This window comes from Arachis hypogaea, chromosome 18 (genome assembly GCF_003086295.3).
Source record: "Arachis hypogaea cultivar Tifrunner chromosome 18, arahy.Tifrunner.gnm2.J5K5, whole genome shotgun sequence".
Classification (NCBI taxonomy): Eukaryota; Viridiplantae; Streptophyta; class Magnoliopsida; order Fabales; family Fabaceae; genus Arachis; species Arachis hypogaea.
The window spans coordinates 46783391-46791102 of record NC_092053.1 but is presented as its reverse complement, the minus strand read 5'-3'; the positions used below and the strand labels follow the sequence as shown (position 1 = coordinate 46791102).

At 41.6% G+C, this 7712-nt stretch overlaps 1 non-coding gene across 1 annotated transcript; it reads right to left on the bottom strand.

The window, feature by feature from the left end:
* Positions 1 to 325: 325 nt before the first annotated feature.
* Positions 326 to 429, bottom strand: LOC112774580 (small nucleolar RNA R71). The gene has a single exon (XR_003189061.1). It is a non-coding gene; the product is annotated as a small nucleolar RNA R71 (small nucleolar RNA).
* Positions 430 to 7712: the final 7283 nt, after the last annotated feature.

Here is a 7712-nt window from a genome sequence, read left to right as displayed (position 1 = left end):
TGGAAGTAGCATCCAAAAGCCAACAATCCATGCCAACAACTTTGAACTTAAACCACAGCTCATCACCCTTGTTCAGAACAACTGTTCGTTTGGAGGAAGTGTTCAAGAAGATCCCAATCAACATTTAACCACCTTCCTGAGAATATGTGACACAGTGAAGTCTAATGGTGTTCATCCTGATGCCTATAGACTGCTCTTATTTCCATTCTCACTCAGGGACAAGGCAGCTAAATGGCTGGAATTTTTCCCAAGGGAAAGCTTGACAACTTGGGAAGACGTGGTGAACAAATTCTTAGTAAGATTTTACCCTCCTCAATGAATCAATAGGCTGAGAGCTGAGGTCCAAACTTTCAGGCAACAAGATGGTGAGACCCTATATGAAGCATGAGAGAGGTTCAAGGACTTAACAAGGAGGTGTCCACCTGACATGTTCAACGAATGGGTGCAGCTGCACATTTTCTATGAAGGGCTCTCTTATGAGTCAAAAAAGGCCTTAGACCATTCATCTGGAGGATCTTTGAACAAAAAGAAGACCATTGAGGAAGCCATAGATGTTATTGAAACAGTAGCATAGAACGACTACTTCTATGCTTCCAAAAGAGGGAACACAAGAGGAGTAATGGAGCTAAACAATGTAGATGCTCTGTTGGCCCAAAACAAGCTCATTACCCAGCAGCTGGCTGACCTCACCAAGAAGATGGAGATGAACCAAGTAGCAGCAATCTCCACTTCATCAACAATCCAAGAAGGAGTTAATGAAGAAGCAGAGGGAGTCAGGAGCAAGCCAACTACATTGGAAGTTCACCAAGGAAAAACTATGATCCATACTCCAAGACCTACAACCCTGGATGGAGAAACCACCCAACTTGGATGGGGAGGTGAGCAAGATCAAAACCAAGACCAGAGACGTTACAACTCCAACAACAATGCAGCTCACCAGCAATGCACACAGAGGACGTCTCAACACCCCCACAACAACACTTTTTCATATGCTTATCAAAACCAAAATAGCACATCTGCTCTGAATCACCCATCAATTGATGACAAGCTCTCTAAGATTGAAGCCTTACTTGAAGGAATATGCCAAGAGATTCAAGAAAATAAGGTGTTCAAAGAGGAAGTGCGAGCCAATATTAAGAACCAGGGAAAGACCATTAGGAAGCTGGAATTCCAGGTGGGATATTTAGCTGAGAAGATTCCCAAACCTACCGATAGCTTCCCAAGTGACACGGAGAAAAACCCCAAGGGAGAAGTAAAGAAAGTAAGATGGGAAGATTGCAAAATGGTCACTACGAGTGATCAAGAGACTGAAGACAAGCAACGCAAATTTTGCAAATAAAGAGTTGCTGAAGCTCTATGCTCCCTTCCCACAACTGCTCAATGGTGCTGTGGGAAAGAGAATATACTCAAGGTTCCTAGACTTGTTTGCATCTCTGCATGTAAATATACCATTCATCAAGGCAATTCAACAAATGCCTGCATTCATCAAGTATATGAAGGAACTTCTTCCCAGGAAAAGCTCACTCAAAGGAGGCCAGACTATAGTGATGAACAAGGAACGTAGTGCCCTTATTCAACCTGAGTTACCTACAAAAAGAAGAGACCCAGGGAGTTTTCACATCCCTTGTGCCATAGGTGAAACTATGTTCGATAGAGCACTATGTGATTTGGGGGCCAGCATCAACTTACTGCCTTTATCCCTGGTGAAGAGGCTGCAGATTAATGAGATAATGCCCACAGATGTAATCATCAGACTGGCTGACAAAACTCAAAAGCAAGCAATAGGAGTGGTGGAAAATGTGTTCCTAAAGGTTGGGAAATACTTTCTCCCAACAGACTTTATCATTCTGGACATGGAAGAGAGTCACACTCACCCAATCATATTGGGAAGACCATTCCTAGCTATGGCCAGAGCACTTATCGATGTAGAGAAAGGGGAGCTAATATTAAGAATCCATGATGAACGACTCAGCTTCAATGTCTTCAAACTCTCACAAGAAACAGATCAAGAGGACAAGGAACTAAGCACAAACGATAAAGAGACACTGAAGGAGGAGACAAGCACTGAAGCACAGCAAGTTCATTCTGAAACCCCCTCAATTGATAAACAAGGAAAACAGCAATTGCCACAGCCCAAGGAAAAGTTGGAGGAACCTAAACCTCTAGAGGCATGTGAAGACAACATCACAACCCCTTGGAAAAAAAAGGTCACCAAGGGGAAGGCAACCTCAAAAGAAACAAAGAAGAAGGTACCAAGGAAATGGAGGAACAAGAAGATCCCTACGGAAGACTTCTCTCCAGGGGATAGAGTTGTCTCAGCTTACTTCCCAGATATTCCCCATAATCTCCCTACTGTACCATCTTAGTTACCTAAGGTCTTCACTATCAACAGAGTTCTTTCCCTGGAACATGTGGAGATCATTGATCCAACCAATAGATACAAGTCCACAGCAAGAGGGGAGGACTTTAAGCACTACCAACCACCCTGATGAAGGAAAAACGTCAAGCTAGTGACGCTAAAGAAGCGCTTCATGGGAGGCAACCCAAGTTTTATATGTTTTTAAAATAATGAATAACTCAATGTTTATGAATTTCAATCCAAACTTGACAAACATTTGGTGAAATCTTTATCATGCAGTATATAGTGAAGAACAAGTTTGGTGTTCAAAGCAAACCAAGATGCATGCTAGTCTTGGGAGCTTTGAACAAAACTTTTCATCACATTGCTTCAAACAAAGTTTGGTGTCACCCCATGGTGCCACCAAAATGCATATAAGGACCCACCAATAGTTAGTTAGTTAGTTGGAATTCATAAATAAACAATCAAATCCTTACTTCCCTTTTATTCTAGCCGTAGAGTTTGATTTTTATGATATTAATTTCCTTATTTTAAATCTTTATAGGAATGGAAAAGAAGCATGAAAAGGAATTGATTGGACAATTAAATGGGGAGATTTCGCCACTTAATGAAGAGCACTACACACATGTCCCAAGAGGGAACGCATGGGGAAACGCTGCCATGCAACATTGGAGAAAGAAGACCCTTGAAGACCGAACCAATCACTCTCATTAAGTGATGATCCTTGTCTTTCCTTCATACACAACCCCAACCGTCCATCAATCAACAATCCTTGCAATCCACACCTTCCATCCACTCATGATCTCCCTATATAAGTGAGCTCTGGTGCATGCTCATTCCTCACATTCAAATTCCCACTTCCACACTTCATACTTTCGGCTTGCTCAACCCCTTCATCACACTCTATCATAGCCAACCTATACCTCATCTCTTCGTATCCTCCAACCTCCACTTCAAAACAGCAACTCAATTCATGGCATCATCAAGCTCAAAGAGGCAAAAGAGGAAGGAACCCATGGAGAGTGTTCCTTTCGATGAGAAGAAATTCAAAACTGCCTTTCATGAACGTGAATTCGAACGGATAAGAGCGAGAAAGATATTGCCAGAGTTAACCTTCCAAATCAATGCAGATGAGTTACCACAAATTCTGGAGAAAATCAAACAGAGGGGGTGGCAATTGCTCACAAGTCCAGAGGGGAAGATCAATGGAAACCTCATCAAAGAATTTTATGCGAATGTAGTAAGAGAGGATAAAACCAAGGCCCCAACCTTCAAAAGTTACGTAAGAGGAAAAGAGGTGGACTTCAGCCCAAATGCCATAACAAGAGTTCTTCACCTGAAATCACCTCATTTTGATGAGGAAAGTTATCAAGCAAGGATAAGTAGAAGCCCTGATAATAATGAGCTCTCAGAGATAGTGGCAGACATCTGTGTTATAGTAGCTAACTGGGAGAGGTACACAGATGAGAGACCCAAGTTCATCAAGAGAGGAGACCTGAGCCCTGAAGCCAAGGGGTGGTTTGAACTTGTGAGGAGGTCCATTCTACCAGCTGCAAATAATTCAGAGGTAAACATCAATCGAGCTACTATGGTGCATTGCTTAATACAAGGTGGGGAAATCAACGTGAATGAGCTCATCGCCGAGGGGATTCAAGATTTGGCTGAGAAGGTTGATTCAGGTGCCAGGCTTTGGTACCCCAGCACCATTCTCCGCTTATGCAACAAGGCCAAGGTAGTATTTGAGGACAGCAACCCCGACTGGGTGAACCCAGGGAGGCCAGTTACACTCAAACGATTGGTTTATACTACACTTGCTCAGCAACAAAGAAGGCCATAAATAGGGAAACCAAAAGCAAAAGAAAGAGTTCACCAAGAGGAACATCATCAGGAAGAATACCAGCAAGAAGAGCAGCATGACCCAGACAACTTGAATATGACTTACCTTCTAAGAGCCATTGAAGATTTGGGACAGAGGCATATGGAAGGACAAGAGCAAATATTGAACCTTCAAACCAACTGGCTGAGCCAACAGGAAGCATGGCAAAAACAACAAATGGAGCAGCAGTAGGAACACTACTCCAGGCTCACTCAAGCCATCAACCAAGTGAATGAGAGGCAAGAGCTCCAAGAGAAGCACTTGTAAGAACTCAACCAGCGGTAGATAGCCCAAATGAAAACTTTCAATGAGTTCAGTGTACTCAATGAAGGAAGGCAACTACATAGGGAGGAGTTCTATGTGAACACTCAAGCCAAGTTGAACTACATGACTAGTAACATGCATCAGCTACACTATGCCATCCCTACATATGATGAGGTACAAAAAGATTTTGTAGAACAAGAAGAGAGGAAGGTAAAACAGCAAAAGGAGACACTCAAGAAGAAGATGGAAGATGGTGGTTTCTGGAAGAAGCTGCTTGGAAAAGGCAAAGGAAGTGGGAGCACAAGCACTCAAGAGAGACACAATGAGGACAAGCAAGGATGGGAGCATGGGCATCCACATGAATGAAAGGTGGTGGAGTTCTTTTTAGTCCATCGTTTTCTATGCTTTAAATAAGGAAGATCTTGTATGAAATAGAACCTGCTTCCATGTTATGTTTAAACTTTTTAAATTCTGTCTTTTAAGTTTTCTTTCTGAATAGGTCCATGATTTCTGGTTTAAATGTCACTGCATATTTCCCTTATTTAGTTGTAAGCTTGTCCATTTTAAATCAAATGAAGAAGAGAATGTTTATGTTTTTAAAAGACCAGAGTGGATTTCATATTGTGAAAGTGCATTCATGAATCTTTGGGGTAGTCATAGGTTAGCTAAGTTGGTTCAACCGCAAGGTTAGGAGGACAACTATCTATCCTGAATACTTGACTTTAGATATACCCATGAGACTAAGTAGATGACAAAATCCTAATAAGAGAAAAGGGAAAGAATAATGGAAGTGAAAAACAAAAGAAAAAGAGTAAGCAATAAGGCTAGGCACCAATGGTTTGGACCTTGAGACAAGTGTCTGTGGTGCTCCTGTGTGAGGGATCTACTTGGATGAATAAGCTCTCAGGGGTGCTTTATCACTTGGTAACTTAGGTTAACTAACCCGGGATTATCAGCTGAAAATCCACTATCAAGAGTAACCCTCACCACAGAGCATTTAGTAACCCAAAGAGGTGCTGGACACCAAGGTCTCAAGAAAAGAAAATAAAGGAACTATATGCCTGTGGTGTGTATGTATGGGGGAGAGACTTGAGGGAGTAAGTCCTTAGGGGTGCTTCAACACCTAGCACCTTGAACCAACTGGTTCGGGAGTGTTGGCTGAAAGCTTATCTTAAAGAGTTGCCCCCTTACAGAGCACTTAGCCTAACTAACACAAATAACCCTTGAAATAACAATAAAAGGATCAATGAATAAAAGTCTCATGGCATATAGACAAAGTAAGTGTTTAGGGACATGATAAAGGTCTGAAAGTCAGTAATGGAATAAACCTAAGTTGCTATGCATGAAACCACGATAAAATCAGTAACATGACTTCCACAAGAATGACTCATTCCTCTGGATATTCCATTCATCATTCTCTTGTTCCAGTACTTGCTTAGGGATAAGCAAGCTTTAAGTTTGGTGTTGTGATGCCAGGGCATCTTGGCCAGTTTCACTGACCTTTTCTTTACTGTTTTTAGGTTAGTTTCATACATTTCCTTAGGAAATAAGCTAGTTTTGGGTAGATATTCACTTACACCTTGATTTAAGCATACATTGTGCATTTTACATTATTTCATGAGGATTTTGCATAAGTTTAGTGACAAATTGTATGTTGCATTGCCCATGACTTGGACTAGAACTTTGATGCACTCTATTGCTTGATTTCAGGACAAAAGGAAGCAAGGAAAGGGAGGAAACTTGCAAGGTTAATGAGAAAAGTGATTGCCAATGACACTCTCAAAGCCATCATTGCCCACGTTAAGAGTCACGTTAACTAAGTTAACGTGAACTCTAACGTGAAAAAGGGAAGTTGAGCCAACGTTAGTGACACTTAACATTGTCACTAACGTTGGCAAACACTCATGAGTGGCCACGTTAGAGCCCACGTTAACCTAGTTAACGTGGCCTCTAACGTTAAAGGGGGAAGAGAAGCCAACGTTAGTGACATTCAACATTGTCACTAACGTTGGCCTAAGGATGCAACACACCACGTTAACTCCCACGTTAACTTGGTTAACGTGGGAGCTAACGTAAGAAGTGAGAGTTGTCGACAACGTTAGTGACACTCAACATTGTCACTAACATTGGAAGCAACCACACAACCCCCCAAGGAGCCACGTTAACTTCCACGTTAACTTAGTTAACGTGGAAGCTAACGATGAGGAATGAATGATGAGCCAACGTTAGTGACACTTAACATTGTCACTAACATTGGGATGGCTAAGAATGGCCACGTTAGAAGCCACGTTAACCTAGTTAACGTGGACATTAACGTGAGATCTAGGGGCACATTGGAACGTTAGTGACAATGTTGAGTGTCACTAACGTTCTCGAAGGTTGGCAAGGCCACGTTAGAACCACATTAACCTAGTTAACGTGGGCTTTAACGTGAAGCAAAAAGGGGCACACTAGAACGTTAGTGACAATGTTGAGTGTCACTAACATTCTCGAAGGTTGGCAAGGCAACGTTAGAAGCCACGTTAACCTAGTTAACGTGGGATCTAACGTGAGGCAAAGGGGTACATTGGAACGTTAGTGAAAATGTTAAGTGTCACTAACGTTCCCGAACTTATACTTTCACTAAATGATTAACACCCCTTACGCCCTGAGCTAAAGTCTCTGCCCACTTAACACTTTCTCTCTGCAAGTAAAGCCAAGCCCAAATGAAGAAAAGAACTGCTTCAAACTCAAGATCCAAAGGCCCAAGACTTGAAGAGCAAACTAGAAGCTGAGAAGAGTAGTATATATAGGAGTAGCTTTGAATTGTAAAAAGGAGTTTTGGAGGAGGCTGGAAGAGGAGAACTACTCTTTGTATTTTACTTTCTTTGCATTTTCTAGTTTTATGATGTATTCTCCATCTTTGTTTTCATTTTCTAGAGCTATGAACAACTAAACCCCTTTCATTGGGTTAGGGAGCTCTGTTGTAATTTGATGGATCAATACTAATTTTCATTATTCTTCTTCTATCTTTTCTCTTGATTTTACTTGAAAGCTTTCGATCTTCATCCAATTGAGTAGTTATCTTGGAAGAGAAGCTATTCAAACTTGGATCTCTTTTGAACCTTGAAAGAGGAATAAAGAGATCAAGCTAGAAATGCTTTCTCATGCTGGACCAAATTGGGTTTGGATGGGTATGTGACTATAACCCTCTCAATACTAGATTTGGGAAAT